Source organism: Callithrix jacchus, chromosome 4, assembly GCF_049354715.1.
Source record: "Callithrix jacchus isolate 240 chromosome 4, calJac240_pri, whole genome shotgun sequence".
Lineage (NCBI taxonomy): Eukaryota > Metazoa > Chordata > Mammalia > Primates > Cebidae > Callithrix > Callithrix jacchus.
The window spans coordinates 176631733-176651300 of record NC_133505.1 but is presented as its reverse complement, the minus strand read 5'-3'; positions in this window follow the sequence as shown (position 1 = coordinate 176651300).

Here is a 19568-nt window from a genome sequence, read left to right as displayed (position 1 = left end):
AAGGGTCATCCACGTTGTAGTATGTGTTGGAATTTCCTTCCTTTTAAGGCTGAATGATGTTTCACTATGTGTACACACACACACACACAAACACACACTTTGTTTATCCACTGATCTGTTGGTGGACACTTGGATTGCTTCCACATTTTAACCATTGTGAATAATGCTGCTGGATTGTACAAATATCTCTTCATGATCCTGCTTTCCATTCTTTTGCATATACACCCAGAAAAAGGGTTGCTGAATAATATGCTAATTTCATGTTTATTTTGTGAGGCATTGACATCGTGTTTTCCACAGCGGCTGCACACGTTCCCGCCCACAGGGAGCAAGCGTTCCAGTTCCTCTCCATCTTTGCCAACAGTTGCTCATTTTGCTGAGTGCGGTGGCCTGAGTGCATGTGAGCTGAGATCTTACGGTTTTGATTTGCATTTCCCTCATATTAAGTGGTGTTGAGCTTCCTTCATATGGTGTATAAATGAGCTCCCATTTACACACCAGCTTTAGAGAAATGTCCTTTCAGGCCCTTGCCCATGTTTAATGGGGTTATTCGGTTTTTGCTCTTGAGTTTCAGGAGTCCTATAAATATTCTGGATATTACCCCCTTGCCAGATAAATGACTTGCAAATATTTTCTCCCAGCCATAGGTTGTCTTTCCTCTGTCACTTGTGTCCTTTGATGTACAGAAGTTTCTTTTATTTTAACTTAGGTCCATTTGTGTATTTTTGCTTTATTGTCTGTGCTTTTGGTGTCATAGGCAGGACATTTTTGCCAAATCCAATTTAATAAAAACTTCCTTGATGTTTTCTTTCGGGACATTTACCGTGTGGGGTCTTGCATTAGGCTTTGATACATTTTGAGTTGATTTTGTTCATAGTGTAAGGTAAGTGTCCAGCTCTTGTTTTGCATGTGGACAGCCAGGTTTCCCAGCACCAGTTGAAGGGGCCACCCCTTCCTCACGGAAGGGTCTGGATGCCTGCGGTTGGTCATGTGTTGAAAGCACTCACTGAACGTGCCGCCGTTACCGGGCCCTGTCTTCTCAGGCGATGTGAGCAGAAAGCACGTTGGTCCACAGACCTCTCTGGCATTAACAAGAGGTCACTGCACTCAGCCCTGCTTCGAGTCACCGTCACAATCCACACAAACGGGGAAGCTCTGCGGGGTAAGCAGCGTGCGACACGGGGGCCTGTCACGTGTCGGGGCCTCATCCTTTACTTCCTGTAAAGCACACTCAGAAACCCACAATGCAAACCATCTTCCATGGCATCCAGACACGTGCTCATGTTTCAAGGGAAGAAATGACCATTTTTACTTTTTCAAGAGCGTTGGTTTTCCCTACAAATCATGCAAATAGCAAACTATTCAAAGCAGAGGGTGGCAGGGGCTTCCACTCTATCCAATAGTCCATGTACTTATCCACTGATCTTGACTGTGGGCTCTCATGCTTGTGTGTGTTGTGTGTGTGTGTGTGTGTATGTGGGTGCATGCGAGTGTCTGTGTGTGTACTGTACATGCATATGTGTGCATGCTTGTAAGTGTGTGTTATAATCTGTGTTAATATATATGCAAATGTGTGCTTGTGTGTGTCATGTGTTGTGTGTATGGGTGTAATGTATATGCACGTGTGTGTATGCTTATGTGTGTCATGTGTTGTGTGTATGTGTAATATATATGCACATGTGTGCATGCTTGTGTGTGTTATAATCTGTGTTAATGTATATGCAAATGTGTGCTTGTGCGTGTCATGTGTTGTGTGTTTTATTGTGTGTGCCTGTGTGTAATGTATATGCATATGTGTGTTTGTGTGCTTGTGAATGTATGTTGTGTGTATGGGTGTAATGTATATGCATGTGTGTGTGTGCTTGTGAGTATTGTATGTGTGTGATGTATATGCACATGTGTGTATGCTTATGTGTGTCATGTGTTGTGTGTATGTGTAATATATATGCACATGTGTGCATGCTTGTGTGTTGTGTGTGTATAATGTATATGCAAATGTGTGTTTGTGTGCTTGTGCATGTGTGTTGTGTGCCTGTGTGTTAATGTATATGCACGTGTGTGCTTATGTGTTGTGTGTATATGTGTGCCTGTGAGTTTGTGCCTGTGTGTGTAATATGCTTATGTGTGTGTGCATGCATGTGAGTGTGTATTATTGGAGCACATGCATGTGTGTGAACATACAGGGGTGCATGTTGTTGATCATGGTGATAACTGTGTGCAGAGAATTTCTAGGTGCTGAGGAGGAGCATGAGCGGCCAGGGCCTGAGGCCAGACACCCACAGAGGGGCTGAAGGGCTGGCTGGCCAGGGCAGTTGCCAGGGGCCTGGTTTGGGGCTGGCTTGTTGGAGGCTAGAACCCAGCAGCAGCAGTTGAGGGAAGTACCAGGAAACATGTGCCGTGTGTGACTTCGTGTGGTGAGATGCGGCAGCCCGCTGGCCCTTGACGGTATGAGGAAGGAACCACTGTGTACCTGCAGGTCGTAGGAGGCTGCACAGGTCCACAGGCAGGTCCTCCTCTTAATTCACCTGTAATTTAAATGTGCCACAGGCACACACAAGGCTGGCCACAGGTCCACGGGGATCAGAGGGGATGGGCTGCCCCACTTGCTGAGGACATGGCTGGGCCGGAGGGCTGGATCCAGGAAGCTTTCCCAGGCACAGCCTGTGGGATGCAGGAGCCTCTGGCTTGGTATCTCGAGACCAGCCTGGTGCTGGTAGCTTTGCTGACCTGCGCATCCCAGCCCCACAGGGCTCATCCCATCCAGCCACATGGTGACCCGGTGTGACAGTGCCCAGCTGAGGTGGCCATGGGAGTGGAGAGGCCACTGGGCTGCAGAGAGACCAAGCCTTGGGGAACAGGACAGAGGCTGGCACGGGGTGGATCTGCAGGCAGGGAGCCCTACCATAGGCCTGGCACAAACTGGGGCCAGGGAGGCTGTGGCCACAAAGAAGGTGCCCATGGGAATGAATGAGGGAAGCCATGCCAGCCACTAGCGCCAGGCAAACACGTGTTGTTCAGTGTAAATGCTCGCAGAGTTATGACGATATGGCCTTGGAAGGCAGGTCCCCTCAGGCCATCCCATGGCTGGACATCACAGCCATCTCCCGGGGCTCTGTGTGCTCAAGCTGCCCTCATGTGCCTTCTCCCAGCCTTCACTCCATGGGTCCCAAGCTTTCTTTTCCCTCCAAGGCCCTGGGTCACTGGCTATTCTCTCTGGCCAGCCACATGTTGACTTCTGTCTGGTGACCTCACCTCACAGAGGTGGCCCTCACGCCCACGCCCCAGGGCACCCCCTGTGCCAAGCCCTGGCTCTGCGTCTCCCCATACTCTGGTGACTCTAGCCAGGAACCTTGCCCTAGTGGTTCAAGGGCTCCCCAGACCCTCAGCATGGCCCATCCCCCAGATGTGGGCAAATGTTGGCCTCGGTGATGGCAGGTAGGTGGCCCTGGCCCAAGGGGCGTGGCTCAGAAATGGCCGAGTCATGGCCGGGTTTGTGGCCCGGGTGCCCAGGCCAGTGCTGTGATTCTGCTCTCATCGGAGGACCCCCTCCTGGGGAGGAGGAAGAGCTGGAGTCCGCGGTGCTGCATGGGGTGGACCGCTGCGGCTCTTCCTGGGGTTCTTAGCCTCCACGGAGCAGGGAGGTAAGATGATCCAGGAAAATGTGACCCTGGGCCACCATGAGCAGCCACTCCACATTCTCACAGCCCCTGCGTCTGTGTCAGATGTACGCTGCAATATCCTCTGCATGTTTCCCTGTGGCTGGCGCCTTAAATATGTCTCATGTGGAGCAGGGCCCTTCTTCATCTCTCACCAGCTGCGGTCACAGTCTCTGCTGGAAAACCTCTCTGGACTCTGCAGCAGATGCAGGCTGAGAGGGTGGCAGGAGCAACGGGGCCTCAGGACGGGCAGCAGTCCTGGCTTCCTGCAGCTGAAGGAGACCCAGAAAGCAGCACGGGGTGCTGGAGCAGAGGGTGCAGCCCAGGCCTCACCATGGCTGGGCACCTCGGGCAGGTACCTGAGGCTCCTGTGGCTGCCATGGTGCAGGGAGTGTGGCAGCCCCAGGATCTGGCCCCTGCCGCCCATGGACGCCACCACTGCCAGGCTGAGAGGAGCTTAAACACCCACTCTCTGTTTCCAGAGCGATCAGATCTGAAGATTGAAATTCTTTCCTGCAGGCGTGGCCCTGATAGGGGAAGGTGGCCTCAGCCTGTTCCTCCTGAGACAGAGGTGGCCATTCCCTTGTGGGTCCCCACCACACATGTGGAGTGGCTGCCTCTTGAGGGGCACATGGAGGACCCCATCCTGTCTGAAGAGCTCTATAACGCTGACCACCTGGCTCACCCCTCTTCAGAATCTGTGGTTGTGGACTTGGGTCTTTAATTTCTATCGAGTGGCTGCCATGGTGCTGCCGGCCACTGCCTTGCAGGTCACGTGTGTCCAGCCATGTTCATCACACACAGCATTGTGCTGTCCGGTAGGACACGCTGTTTGAGGCTCAGGTGAGAGCTTAGCGCTCCCCCATATTGTGCTCACAGGCTGACACCTGGCCTCCATCAGAGTAGAAGTTTCTGCATGGAAAACCGCCAGGATCTGAGTGCTTGTTTCCACACATCACCTCCATCCTCCTCTCCACACATCACCTCCATCCTCATCTCCACACATCACCTCCATCCTCATCTCCACACATCACCTCCATCCTCATCTCCACACATCACTACCATCTGCCTCTCCACACATCATCTCCATCCTCATCTCCACACATCATCTCCACACATCACCTCCATCCTCATCTCCACACATCACCTCCATCCTCATCTCCACATATCATCTCCACACATCACCTCCATCCTCATCTCCACACATCACCACCATCCTCATCTCCACACATCACCTCCATCTGCCCCTCCACACATCACCTCCATCCTCATCTCCACACATCACCTCCATCTGCCTCTCCACACATCATCTCCATCCTCATCTCCACACATCACCTCCATCCGCCTCTCCACACACCATCTCCATCCTCATCTCCACACATCACCTCCATCCTCATCTCCACACATCACCTCCATCCTCATCTCCACATATCATCTCCACACATCACCTCCATCCTCATCTCCACACATCACCACCATCCTCATCTCCACACATCACCTCCATCTGCCTCTCCACACATCATCTCCATCCTCATCTCCACACATCATCTCCACACATCACCTCCATCCTCATCTCCACACATCACCTCCATCCTCATCTCCACATATCATCTCCACACATCACCTCCATCCTCATCTCCACACATCACCACCATCCTCATCTCCACACATCACCTCCATCTGCCCCTCCACACATCACCTCCATCCTCATCTCCACACATCACCTCCATCTGCCTCTCCACACATCATCTCCATCCTCATCTCCACACATCACCTCCATCCGCCTCTCCACACACCATCTCCATCCTCATCTCCACACATCACCTCCATCCTCATCTCCACACATCACCTCCATCCTCATCTCCACATATCATCTCCACACATCACCTCCATCCTCATCTCCACACATCACCACCATCCTCATCTCCACACATCACCTCCATCTGCCCCTCCACACATCACCTCCATCCTCATCTCCACACATCACCTCCATCTGCCTCTCCACACATCATCTCCATCCTCATCTCCACACATCACCTCCATCCGCCTCTCCACACACCATCTCCATCCTCATCTCCACACATCACCTCCATCCACCTCTCCACACATCACCTCCATCCTCATCTCCACACATCACCTCCATCCTCATCTCCACACATCACCTCCATCCTCCTCTCCACACGTCACCTCCATCCTCATCTCCACACGTCACCTCCATCCTCATCTCCACACATCACCTCCATCCTCATCTCCACACGTCACCTCCATCTTCATCTCCACACGTCACCTCCATCCTCATCTCCACACGTCACCTCCATCCTCCTCTCCACACGTCACCTCCATCCTCATCTCCACACATCACCTCCATCCTCATCTCCACACATCACCTCCATCCTCATCTCCACACATCACCTCCATCCTCATCTCCACACGTCACGTCCATCTTCATCTCCACACGTCACCGCCATCCTCCTCCCCACACGTCACCTCCATCCTCCTCCCCACACGTCAGTTTCATCCACCTCTCCACACGTCACCTCCATCCTCAACTCCACACATCACCTCCATCTGCCTCCCCACACATCATCTCCATCCTCATCTCCACACGTCACCTCCATCTTCATCTCCACACATCACCTCCATCCTCATCTCCACACGTCACCTCCATCCTCAACTCCACACATCACCTCCATCCGCCTCTCCACACATCACCTCCATCTTCATCTCCACACATCACCTCCATCCTCCTCTCCACACATCACCTCCATCTTCATCTCCACACATCACCTCCATCCTCATCTCCACACATCACCTCCATCCTCATCTCCACACATCACCTCCATCCTCATCTCCACACATCACCTCCATCCTCATCTCAACACATCACCTCCATCCTCATCTCCACACATCACCTCCATCCTCATCTCCACACGTCACCTCCTTCCTCATCTCCACACATCACCTCCATCCACCTCTCCACACATCACCTCCATCCTCCTCTCCACACATCACCTCCATCTTCATCTCCACACATCACCTCCATCCTCATCTCCACACATCACCTCCATCCTCATCTCCGCACATCACCTCCATCTTCATCTCCACACATCACCTCCATCTTCATCTCCACACATCACCTCCATCCTCATCTCCACACATCACCTCCATCCTCATCTCCACATATCATCTCCACACGTCACCTCCATCCTCATCTCCACACATCACCTCCATCCTCATCTCCACACATCACCTCCATCCTCATCTCAACACATCACCTCCATCCTCATCTCCACACATCACCTCCATCTGCCTCTCCACATATCACCTCCATCCTCAACTCCACACATCACCTCCATCTGCCTCCCCACACATCACCTCCATCCTCAACTCCACACATCACCTCCATCTGCCTCCCCACACATCACCTCCATCCACCTCTCCACACATCACCTCCATCCTCAGCTCCACACATCACCTCCATCCACCCGGGGTTCTTGCCAGGTTACTGCAAGCCCCACTGCCCTATGTACTGGCCTGAACCACGTCTAATACAGTTCAGGTTTGGGCTCTGCAGCACCAAGCTCACTTGGCTTCTCCTCTCACTTAGCGTGGAAGCACTCAAAGAAGTATGTGCATGAAAAAGAGGAGACGCACCTGCTTGGCTGTGGGAGCAGCGGTTTGAGACGGAGTCAGGGCCGCTTTGGGGCTGCCAGGCATGGATCTGGGCTCGGAAGCGGCATAGGCTGTGGCCTCAGTGACGCATGGCCGGTTTGCATGGCGGAGGTGGCCTGGGGGCCCTGGGGTGAAGAAGGACGCAAAAACTGTCGTCGGCATCATCTCCGTTCACTGCCTTTGTTTCCTGGATGGTGCGTGGGATTATCTGGCTCCCACTCAGGCAAGGACCGTGTCAGGTGCCCACAGCCACAGCCTGAAAAGTTTGGACCAGCGGGTTTGGCCGGGATGCAGCCCCTGCCCCAGGCTAGGTAGAAGTCTCTGGCAGAGCGGGTGCCAGCCTGAACCCTGGCCTCTCCACATGTCCAGTGCTGACACAGCCACCGAGCTAGGTGCAAGCCTCAGTCTCTGGAAAAGCTCAAAGCTTACAGCCTCTTTAAATCTGAAACAACATAGACGCATGGGGGCTTATCTCTACATGATTCAAATGGGGCAAAAGTTAGGAAATGTCATCTCAAAAATGCACAGCAGGGATAAGACCCTCCGAGCAAGGCTGTTCTTTCCTAGAGTGACCCTGTGGTCTCCTCAGTAGTGACCCTCTGACCTCTAGACTGACCCTGTGGCCTCCCCGGTAGTGACCCTCTGGCCTCCTCTAGACTGACCCTGTGGTCTCTCCTTGAGTGACTCTGTAGCCCTTCTCAGGGTGGCCTTGTGGTTTTTCCTGGTGGTCTTCCATCACTGGAACTGCTCTGCCTGATGGGCCATTCCTGTGCCTGGCTATAGGTTCCACCAGGGCCATGTGAAGTGTTGATTCTAGAGCACCCGCCTTTACTGTGGGCCAGGGTTGTCCTGCTTGCTGTGGCCACGTCAGCTCAGGCACTGTCCCCGGAGAGTGAGTGCCACGGGAGTGAGTTCCCCACCCAGTCCTATTAACTGGGCACTCAGGAGAGATTTTCAGATCTTGAATTGAGGATTTTCATTCCTAGGGAACAATCAGCCGGACTTCGCTCCCTCTGAGCCTCCACAGCAAACTAGAGTTCCTGGTGTCCTTCCTGGAGGAGGCCCATGGTGGCAACGGCAGGACATGCTGACCCTGGCTGACCTGACTCTGGCCACGCCGGCCACTCGGATGTGCCTTGTGTTCTAATGAGGTGACCACGTCCACAGCCCAACCAAAGCCAAAGCCATTTCTTGCTGAGTTCTTACCTCGGGACCATAGAGCACAGCTGTGGAGGCCATTCCTGCCTTGCTGAAGGGGCCTGGGAGAGGCTTTGGGGTGATTCAGGTGCACCCTACTCCTCAGGGCCAGTAACTGTGTCCCCCAGTTCTGCCAATGTGACCGGGGATGTGACATCCACTCGGAGGGCCATCAAGGTCTTCTGAGCCCTGGGTCCTGGGGCCTCGTCTCTGGGACCACAGAGTCGGGGGGTCTGTCCTGGGGTCTCCGCCTGCTGCCCGTGGTAGTGAGTGACCTCTGGTGTGGCTGAGCATGACCCCTAAGCCCACAGTTCCCTGCCTGGAACCTCACTCACCTCACTTCGCCTTGCTGGGTGGCACGGCCTTCTTCCACCTCGACACGTCATGGAGCGCCCCGCACACTGTCTCTGAGGTTGAGGCATCGTGACCCTGCAGAGGCCTCAGCTGTGGCTGCCCTGGAGCTCAGCCAAGGCCTGGCAGGACATGTTTCTCATGTACATGAGATGTGCTGAATTCTCGCACGGTCCTGCAGGCCCGTTAGTGGAAGAATCCCTGCAGGTCCCAGCTTTGAGAGCTGGGGAGATGCTTTCCCATTAGCTGATTGCACAGAGCCTGGAACCATGCCTGCCGTGACGAGACTTCCGCCTTCTGCCCTGAGACCCCCTCTCAGGGCTCCGGAGTCTGCCAAACGCCTGAAGGCTCCAGGGGTTCCAAGCTGCTCTGAAAACACTTTACCGGGTTTCCATTTCTTATGTGCTCCTTAATAACCATGCCCTGGCTGTGAGGAGGGCCCAGAACTCCACACGTGTTCTCAGCATGGCTGTGGCCACTTGGGGTTCTAGGGGTCCTCTCCACCTCACAGCTCGGGGCCCTGTATGTGGAGGGAGTGAGTTTCTGGGGAAGTGCGGGGGCCACACACCTCATGTACCACACATGGGACCACAGAGACAGTAAGACTCAAGGGGACTCCAGAGGAAGGCTGTGGCAGGGCTTTCTGAAGGCCGTCTCAGGGCTGAGGCCCCCAGCAGCCCCCAGGCCTCTGTCCTGCCCACTGGCTTCTGTAGGGCTGCCCCCCCAAACCCCGTCGCATGGGCCTCTGTGCCACCCACTGGCTTCTGCAGGGCTCGTCCCCCCACAGCCTGAGCCTCTGTGCCAATGCAGGCTTCTGCAGGGCTGGTCCCCTCTATGGCAAGAGCTTCTGTGCCACCCACAGTCTTCTGCAGGGCTTGCCCTCCCCACCTCACAGGAGCAGCTATGGCCATCACCCAAGTTCCTCCTGGGCTCAGAGGCCGCTGACCAGTTTCCATCCAGTGGTGCCACTCCCCTGGGGCGCTTGGGTCTGCCCTCTGCACCAAAGTTTGTGAGTGATGACTGTGCCGGGGGAGGGGGGTTCCCCTTCCATCAGAGAGGGCAGCAGAATCCTGAGCACACCCAGCTGCTCCAACCTCGGGGGTCACGGAGTCACCTCCCACCACAGCTGGTGGCTGCAGCAGAGATGGCCACAACTCAGCTGTGACCTCCCCCCATTCACAGCTCACGTTCAGAGATCAGAGAGTCTCCCAGTCTGCAGGGGCAGAGCAGGGCCCTGAACCCCCACATTCCAGGTAGGAACACAGCAAGAGAGAGAGTGTGTGTGTGTGGTGGGCTGTCTGTGCTTGTAATTGGGCTGTCTGTGTGTGATGGGCTGTCTGTGTGTGATGGGCTGTCGTCTGTGTGTGATGGGCTATGTGTATTGGGGCTGTCTGTATGTGATGAGCTGTGTGTGATGGACTGTGTGTGATGGGTTGTCTGTGTGTGATGGACTGTGTGTGATGGGTTGTCTGTGTGTGATGGGCTATCTGTGATGGACTGTGTGTGACAGGTTGTCTGTGTGTGATGGGCTGTCTGTATGTGATGGGATGTCTGTGTGTGATGGACTGTGTGATGGGTTGTCTGTGTGTGATGGGCTCTCTGTGTGTGATGGGCTGTCTGTGATGGACTGTGTGTGACAGGTTGTGTGTGATGGGCTGTGTGTGTTGGGGTTGTGTGTGTTGGGGGCTGTCTGTGTGTGATGGGCTGTGTGTGATGGGCTGTGTGTGATGGACTGTGTGTGACAGGTTGTCTGTGTGTGATGTGCTGTCTGTGTGTGATGGGCTGTGTATGATGGGCTGTCTGTGATGGACTGTGTGTGACAGGTTGTCTGTGTGTGATGGGCTGTCTGTGTGTGGTGGGCTGTCTGTGTGTGGCAGGGCTGTCTGTGTGTGTGTCTGTCCATGTATGTGGTGGGCTGTGTGTGATGGGCTGTCTGTGATGGACTGTGTGTGACAGGTTGTCTGTGTGTGATGGGCTGTCTGTGTGTGATGGGCTGTGTGTGATGGGCTGTCTTTGATGGACTGTGTGTGACAGGTTGTCTGTGTGTGATGGGCTGTCTGTGTGTGGTGGGCTGTCTGTGTGTGTATCTGTCCATGTATGTGGTGGGCTGTGTGTGATGGGCTGTCTGTGATGGACTGTGTGTGACAGGTTGTCTGTGTGTGATGGGATGTCTGTGTGTGATGGGCTGTGTGTGATGGGCTGTCTGTGATGGACTGTGTGTGACAGGTTGCCTGTGTGTGATGGGCTGTCTGTGTGTGGCAGGGCTGTCTGTGTGTATGTCTGTTCATGTATGTGGTGGGCTGTGTGTGATGGGCTGTCTGTGATGGACTGTGTGTGACAGGTTGTCTGTGTGTGATGGGCTGTCTGTGTGTGATGGGCTGTGTGTGATGGGCTGTCTGTGATGGACTGTGTGTGACAGGTTGTCTGTGTGTGATGGGCTGTCTGTGTGTGGTGGGCTGTCTGTGTGTGTATCTGTCCATGTATGTGGTGGGCTGTGTGTGATGGGCTGTCTGTGATGGACTGTGTGTGACAGGTTGTCTGTGTGTGATGGGCTGTCTGTGTGTGATGGGCTGTGTGTGATGGGCTGTCTGTGATGGACTGTGTGTGACAGGTTGCCTGTGTGTGATGGGCTGTCTGTGTGTGGTGGGCTGTCTGTGTGTGGCAGGGCTGTCTGTGTGTGTGTCTGTCCATGTATGTGGTGGGCTGTGTGTGATGGGCTGTCTGTAATGGACTGTGTGTGATGGGCTGTCTGTGATGGACTGTGTGTGACAGGTTGTCTGTGTGTGATGGGCTGTCTGTGATGAACTGTGTGTGACAGGTTGTCTGTGTGTGATGGGCTGTCTGTGTGTGGTGGGCTGTCTGTGTGTGGCAGGGCTATCTGTGTGTGTGTCTGTCCATGTATGTGGTGGGCTGTGTGTGATGGGCTGTCTGTAATGGACTGTGTGTGATGGGCTGTATGTGATGGACTGTGTGTGATGGGCTGTATGTGATGGACTGTGTGTGACAGGTTGTCTGTGTGTGATGGGCTGTCTGTGATGGACTGTGTGTGACAGGTTGTCTGTGTGTGATGGGCTGTCTGTGTGTGGTGGGCTGTCTGTGTGTGGCAGGGCTATCTGTGTGTGTGTCTGTCCATGTATGTGGTGGGCTGTGTGTGATGGGCTGTCTGTGATGGACTGTGTGTGACAGGTTGTCTGTGTGTGATGGGCTATCTGTGTGTGGTGGGCTGTCTGTGTGTTTGTCTGTCTGTGTATGTGGTGGGATGTGTATAAAGGGCTGTCTGTGTGTGATGGGCTGTCTGTGCATGTTGCGGTTGTCTGTGTGTGTTGGGATTGCCTCTGTGTGTGGCAGGGCTGTCTGTGTGTGTGTCTGTCCGTGTATGTGATGGGCTGTCTGTATGTGGTGGGTTTTATGTTTGTGATGGGTTGTATGTACATAGTGGGGCCGCCTCTGTGTGTCTTGGGCTTCCTGTGTGTGTGCTAAGGTTGTCTGTGCCACTGCCCCTTGGCCCTGGGGCACTTGCTGCCTCTAGAATTCTGTGTGCCCTCGTGTCCTGCTCTGCACATATCTGCTCTGAATGACTTCGGATTGACAAAGGCTTTAAAGAGCATCTAGGACTCTATCAGAGCAAGGCCGCCCTCAGCGCCATCTGAGAAACGGGAGCTGCCAATCTTGATCATCACTGTTGCTCACAGCACATTACAGATGCACAGAAAATCCTGTGTGTGCCCAAGATGGAGGGAGAACTTCCCAATGTCTCTCTCTCTGTCTCTCTTTCTCTCCCTGCCCCTCCTTTTCTTCTCATGTCCTTCCCTGCATCTCACAGTAATCTTGCCAAGAACCTCCATCTGCCCTGCCCGCCATCATGCGGGCTCTGCCTTGGGCCTGAGCATTGATCCCATGGGGGTGGGGAGGCACGCAGCCCCCGCAGACACCTGTGGCCCTGTGTGTGGAGTGCCAGTGGCTGCACCCTCCCATATACGTGAGATTATTCCTGCGTGGGAGTGTGGCCCCAAGGTGGCCAATTTTTTCCAAGAGGAGCAAGAAATCCAGGTTTGACCTGAAATTAACCAGAGGCCCCCGTGGCTGCTGGACGAGGGTCCTGTGGGGATGGTCCGGCTGCCCACCCCAGCGGGGCGAGTGTGTTCGCAGGAGCTGCTCGCTTCCAGTCTGTGGGGGCTGCCTCACTTCTGCTTCCCAGTCTCCTCAAACGTCAAATGTCTGGGGTGTTTCCCAGCACTCAGAACAAGGTGGGGAAGGGCATTTGGGGAAACCCAGCTTCTAGTGAGCAAAGCTGATGCAGCACAAAACGCCACCCACGGAAACCACAGAGGACGCAGCTTGCGCAATGTGCAGCTATGGGCGGCAAGTGCCTTTTAGAGCTGATCTTGGGAACTGAATGGGTCCGTGAGAGGGAACGTATCTCGATGTGAATCAATGAGGCTGTTTCCGAGAGGTGTCATCAGCCTCTGCCCCACCAACAGCACGCCAGCATCTCCTAAGCCACGGCCACCCTGCTGCTTTCTGCCTGTCTCACGGATGAGGTGCATTTTGCTGCTTTCTAACTCAGCGTTTCCCTGACAAACAAGGCTGGCCATTTGAGTTATTGTCTTACTTCCCCAAAGTCCCGGGTCTCACTGTCGCTGTTTTCTGGGTTTTTGTGCCGTGTGGACGGCTACCTTGGGTTGTACACTGTGAATATTTTCTTCCGGGCTCCCATTCCCTTTTCCTGATGGTAGATCTTGTCATAGAAAAGGTTTAATATTTGTTTATTTTTGTTCTGATGTGAGGCTTTTCTGGGGCTTCAGCATTTTGTGCATTGCTTAGGACATTTTTCCACCTCCCAGCCACAAAAACATTCTCCTATTTTCTTCCATTGCATTTTAGAATTTTTAAATTGGAAACATAGTATAGTGAACCCATCTGGTTTCAGCAAGCAGCAGCTCAGGCGAAGGACTCGGAACGAACACGGAATATCCTACGTGGTGACTGAAGGCACAGCATTTCTGAGGACACCCAGAAAGCAAGGGTCAGCGAAGAGTACCCCCAGCTACCCCATGTTATGCTGGCAAGGCCCACACCTCACATCGTTTCTTCCATAAGTAATTCCTACAAGTCTAAAAAGATAAGCTCTGCTTAGCAAACCATAGCCACAATCCACTGTCATGTATATAAATGGTCCCTAACACCATCAAATACACAATCAGGCTTCACCGGCCCTAGTTATTCACGAGCACCCGCCCTGAACTGCAGTGTGTGAATCGCAGTGCGTGTGTGTCTGCACACTCGGGGGAGGTGGGGCTCTTCCACTCTCAGCACACAAATTCTTCCCTGTCTCCCCCTCTCTGTGTGATTTGCCTGCTGATGAAATGGCCATCGGTCCTGCAGAGCCTCCCAGCCAGCTGTGCTGGCTGCGTCTGGCCATGGTGCAGCTCAGCACTCTGTGGGCTGCGCTTCCTATAGCTGGCAGCTGGCTTTGGACACTGTCAGATCCAAGTTTGACCATTTGCACGGGCTTGCGAGTCTACCTTTACGTGGGGTCTAATCCGCCATTCAGGACGTTGCTTTGCTTCACTGATGAGGAACGGCCGAAGGGCAGGATTCTCGGGCCATCGTTCCCCATTTAGAAGCTGGGAGACTCATCCAAAGAGCCTTTCCCTCATTTGTACCCTGTTAGTGGCACAGTTCCTCTAAAAAAAGACAAGATTAATGTTAGATCCTACTTCCTTATTTACCTGCTTTTAAAAAAAATATTTGATTCACTGGTGTCCTGCAAGAATCACCATGCATGTGTGTTTGTGTGTGTGTGTTTGTGTGTGTGTGTTGTGTATGTGATTCAAAGAACTCTTTTATAGGCTAAATTACTTACAAAAGAAGTCCCTTCTAACACGTGTGTGTTCTACAATCACTTATTTGCATTAATTATATTTATTAGTGGTGATCTGTCAATATTGACTTGTTCAGATTATCAAATAGCACTGATCAAAGGTATCAATTATAATGTTGATTATATCATGAACCCACCAATCAAACCTCAATATTTCTGTGTATTTAATCCCCGCAGCTGCTGTCCTTGCTGGTGTTTAACCCAGGAGCCTGCCGCGGGGTCTCTGAAGGTGACGCCTCTCCTCTGCCTGGAAACCGGCGTCTTGGGACACCTCAGTGCCCTCTGGCTGCGACGGCAGCTGGCCTCCACTTGTCCTCTGACAGCCAACCCAGAGACTGCTGCCTCCCCAGGTGGCTTCCCTACTAGTTTGACAGTTTGGTAGTTTGTGTGTTTAGCAGTTTAAGGTGACTAGAATTTAGTTCCACGTGTAGGGTGAGGTAGGGTGGACAGTCATGTCTCCCAGCCCAGCCTGGTGCTAAGCATTCCCAGGAAGGAAAGGGTAAGCCCCACGGAGACCCTGAGTCGGAGGCGGATGGTGCAGCACCGATGGTCCCAGAACCCTGTCTGGCAGGGCAGCCCTAGTCCCACAGGAACGGCGGCCGAGGCAGCACGGGGGACATTCCCATCTGGAGCCACTCACTCCTGCTTCCCACGCTGCACTGCAGGCCAGAGCTACCTCCAAGCTCAGCTGCCCGCCGCGTGCTGCACAGATGAAGCCGGAAAAGCACATGCGTCACTTGCAAGCTGGAAAGTATGTCAGTCACTTCCTTGTGAGTAAGAGGCAGCCAGAAGGTCTTGTTTAGACATGTTTGGATCTGATGAAGGTCAGGACTAGAGGACGGCTCAGGGCAGGCTGCCCAGCTGTGCGTCCCACCACCCTGACACGTGGGAGCTGCTTTCTGCGCCAACAGGCAGCAGCAACACAACCTCCTTGCTTTGTTCCTGTGCCTGCGGGGCATCCCAGGGCTCAGAGGTGAGAGCGGTGGCCCTATTGCTGTCCACCAGTTAGAGCTCAGAGATGCTCCAGCGTCACCCCACCTGGGAGGTTCTGTGGGGTTTTCTTTCAAATGGTTTTTTCTAAAGACCCACCTGTCAAGTGGAGCTAGCAGAGTTAGATGGAAACACTGTTTCATAAAAAAATGTTTACTTATTCTTCATAAATTTAAATTTCCATTAATTAACCAAAGCTTGCTACCTCTCAAAAAAGTACGTTTAGTAAGTAGGAACTGATTAATCCTTTAATGGAAGGCATGACTTCAGGGAGTTCCCGGAGGGAAAGCTACTTTGCGTGTTCAACTGTAATTATGCCAAGTTTTTCCTGTGCCATCCTCGGCTAGGAAGGTGAAGAGCAGCCTTGTGTCAGACGCGGTTGTAGTTTATCGAGTGACTAGTTCCCACTTCTCTTAGGGTGCTCTGGGTGCAGCTGGGCCCAGCCCGGGCACTTGGGGCTCTCATGGATGCTGCCGTGGAGCCTGGTGGGCGTCACGGATTGGAAGAAGGTGCCTCATGCTGTGGGCACCAGAAGGCCAGCCCCAGATGCCCCTGCTTAAAGCACTCAAGTCTTGTCCATAAGGAGCATCCATTTGGGGTGCCCCAGGGCAGGTAGGGCTGGGGCGCAGCTGTACCAGGGAAGCCACAGCTCCCTGAGTGCACTGCCCCTTCTGCATGGGTGCTGTTCTGCTTTGACCTCATTAAAACTCTGTCATATTTTTCCTCTGCTGAAGCCCCCTGTACTTTCCCAAGGCATGAGGTCCTCAGGTTCCCCAGCCCCGGCCGCCTCCTCTGCCCACCTCCATCAGCTGCCTGAACGGAGCGACTCCTGCAAGGAGAGGGGCACATCCACATCTCTGAACTATGTATTTCACTCACCCCATTCCTTGCACATTGCACATCCATCTGGTCTTCTTTCTGAAACCCTCTGTCCCTTCTCGGTGCCCCAGGCTCCTCAGCACACACCGTGGTGCCCCTTCCTGCCTAGCATGCAGAATCCGTCACCCACTCCAGCTGCAGCCCGGCCCCAGGCTCCTCAGCACACACCGTGGTGCCCCTTCCTGCCTAGCATGCAGAATCCGTCACCCACTCCAGCTGCAGCCCGGCCCCAGGCTCCTCAGCGCACACCATGGTGCCCCTTCCTGCCTAGCATGCAGAATCCGTCACCCACTCCAGCTGCAGCCCGGCCCCAGGCTCCTCAGCACACACCGTGGTGCCCCTTCCTGCCTAGCATGCAGAATCCGTCACCCACTCCAGCTGCAGCCCGGCCCCAGGCTCCTCAGCACACACCGTGGTGCCACCTCCTGCCTGGTGTGCAGAATCCGTCACCCACTCCAGCTGCAGCCCGGCCCCAGGCTCCTCAGCACACACCGTGGTGCCCCTTCCTGCCTAGCATGCAGAATCCGTCACCCACTCCAGCTGCAGCCCGGCCCCAGGCTCCTCAGCACACACCGTGGTGCCCCTTCCTGCCTAGCATGCAGAATCCGTCACCCACTCCAGCTGCAGTCCGGCCCCAGGCTCCTCAGCACACACCGTGGTGCCACCTCCTGCCTGGTGTGCAGAGTTCGCCACCAACTTCAGCTGCAACCACTGGGCACTTGCCTCCCTCGCTGTACCCAGGGGCCTGGGGGCTGGGAACTCTTTCCGGTTCATCTTTCTTGCTCATTCCTGGGCTCTTTCACATAGTATGAATTTCTAAAATGTTGACTGAGTGAAAGAAAGGAGGAGGGAGGGGAGGGAGGAGACCCGAGTCACCCTCGTGTTAATTGGATGCTTCCAGTCTGCGTGGAGGGCATGGCAGCTGGTTTACGAAAACCACTGCCCGAAGGCACCTCACTCCTGACTCCTGAGCCCTGAGTCCATCGCGGGGATGAGCCGAGAGCTGTCGTCGTCCAGATTCGGAAGCTGACATGCTCCCCGGCGCCACCACACCCCAAACAGCACGGCCAGTGGCTTCCTTTTCTGAAGGAAACGTGCAGTCATCACAGTGAAAAAGAATAAAGTCCCCTAGAGGAAGAAGCATGACCACGCGGGAGACCACTGTGGGCTGCCCCCAAACCCCTGTGTCTGGCTGGTGCTTGCTCCCGTTTCCACAGCACCTGGTTCAGGCCTCGCTGTGGGCATGTGCTCACTCGGCACCAGAATTCACACTTGCAATTTCACTTCCTCCACTAGATGAAAATCACGCTGGGGCACAGCTGGCTTCCTGGCAGCACCATGCCCTGCTGTTCAGAGCACAGGATTGCGCAGGGCAAGGTGGGTACCCTCCTCGTCAGTGGAGGAAGTGGAGAAGCGGCGAGGCCCCCCTGACTCCAGGCGCTGCTGTCTTCAGCTGGGGAGGACATGTCCTCCTCTGACACAGCAGGGCCTCCTGGGGACAGGTTGTGGGTCTGGAAGCTGCAATGGGCATGTGCTCGGGAAACTGTGCATGTGCTCCTGGAAAGCTCCAGTCCCGGGGGCAGGTTGTGGGTACAGAAGCCGCACTGGGCATGTGCTCCAGGAAACTGGGCATGTGCTCCCCCGGAAAGCTCCACTCCCAAGGGCAGGTTGTGGGTACAGAGGCCGTACTGGGCATGTGCTCCTGGAAGGCTCCAGTCCCTGGGCCCTGCAGGAGGGTCTTAAACTACGGAGCTTCTGATGATATCAGATGGGCTCTGAGATCCCCCTGAAGAACACACGGCCCTCTCACTCTCCACTGAGCTGTGGAGGGTGCACGGGCACACTGCAAACTGTTCTCTCTCAGCTTAAAATCATTTACATGCACATCCAGGCTGGAGTAAGGGGTGTGCCAAGCAGGGAAATGGCCCAGGGTCGATGCACAGACTCTACCCATCCTAGGAAAAGGTGTTTACGAAACTGATCCAGAAAAGGAGTCCAACATCAAGATGCTCAAAAATACGTGTTGGATGCAGAACATCACTGCGATCTGGCGTGTGTAATCCTCTCAGGGGCCATGAGAGGCTGTTTGCCATAAGACCTAACTACATAAGGGCGGCAAGTGAGTGACAGCTGTGTGTCCTGTGCTCTCTCTTCCCCTGGGCATGGAAAGTGGTGCCCCCTGCTCAGGTGCACAAAGCTCTCTGGGCCAACCAGTGTCCACCCTGCCCAGAGGAGAAGCCTGCTGTATGGGTGGGCCCCATGGGCAGTAGACACATCCGCATCCTCACGGGAGCACACCCGCTCCACACAGTGACACCGTGCACATCCATACCCACTCGGGAGCACACCCACTCCACACAGTGATGCTTGGGCACCTACACCCACATGGGAGCACACCCACTTCAAACAGGGACACTGTGCACACCTACACCCACACAGGAGCAAAACCACTCCACACCGTGACACTGTGCACACCCACACCCACACAGGAGCACAGCCACTCTGCACAGTGACATTGTACACACCCACACCCACACGGGAGCACACCCACTACACACAGTGACACTGTGAACACCCACACAGGAGCAAAACCACTCCACACAGTGACACCATGTACACCCACACCCACACAGGAGCACACCCACTCCACACAGTGACACTGTGAACACCCACACAGGAGAACACCCACTCCACACAATGACACTATACACACACACACACACACACGGGAGAACACCCACTCCACACGGTGACACTGTACACATCCACACCCACATGGGACCACACCCACTCCACACAGTGACACTGTACACACCCACATGGGACCACACCCATTCTACACAGTGGCACTATACACACAGCCACACAGGTGCACACCCATTCTTTGCACAAACAAACACATGTTATGTGGTCATATCTACTACTCACAGTGACATGGG